The following is a 919-nucleotide window of genomic DNA, read 5'->3' as shown; positions in this document are numbered from 1 at the left end:
ACACAAAATATGCACTCTAGAGTCAATTCTTTAACAAAAAAAGCTTAAAAGATTTAACATCAATATAAAATCTCAACCAAAGCAAATAAAATTCAACTAAAAGAAATATAGTGCAAGATGTTAATCTAACAAATGAACTAAATCAAGCAAAATTCAAGTCACTCTGGAAAAACTATAATAAACATATAATCTCAACCAAAGCATATAAAATTCAACTAAAAGAAATATAGTGCAAGATGTTAATCTAACAAATGAACTAAATCAAGCAAAATTCAAGTCACTCTGGAAAAAATATAATAAACATTTATTTATTATTTTTTTATTCAACATATTTCTCAATATATAAAAATTTATATCAAGACAACATCCAACTCTTTGTATTGTAACATCAGTTGTGTAACTTTTTTCTTTAAAGGTGAAAACTGTTGAAAACAACAAGACTGTTTTTTCTTATTGCACAAATTCATATCCAACTCCACGTGTTTCTATTGATGTCATTTCCCCGCTAGAAAACTGTGTGATGGAGGTCCATGGAAGGCAAATATGTTTAAATCAAATAAACAAAAGAGGATGCAGTTAAAATAAATAAAAGGTATTTAAGCTCCGTTTTGAACATCCAGAACACGTCCAACACTTGTTGGCTGCTTGTGCTCTTTAGGTCAGACGTGTGTCGGGAAGCTCCTCTGTTGTTTGAGACGCTGGGGGAACCGTCTGATGGGGGAACCGTCTGATGGGGAAACCGTCTGATGGGGGAACGTGGCTCGACCTAACACCGGTCTCTGTTTAATGGTGGATGAAATAAAGAAAGTGCTGCTACTTTATTTACTTTGAGCAATCAAACGTCGTGCTCCCAAGATAACTAATCCAGCAGATAATTCAGAGGCGGTCTGTTCAGTAAATTTTACTCCAGGAGCTGCGA

Source organism: Austrofundulus limnaeus, unplaced genomic scaffold (assembly GCF_001266775.1).
Source record: "Austrofundulus limnaeus strain Quisiro unplaced genomic scaffold, Austrofundulus_limnaeus-1.0 Scaffold185, whole genome shotgun sequence".
In the NCBI taxonomy this organism is placed as follows: domain Eukaryota; kingdom Metazoa; phylum Chordata; class Actinopteri; order Cyprinodontiformes; family Rivulidae; genus Austrofundulus; species Austrofundulus limnaeus.
This window is presented reverse-complemented; position numbering follows the sequence as displayed.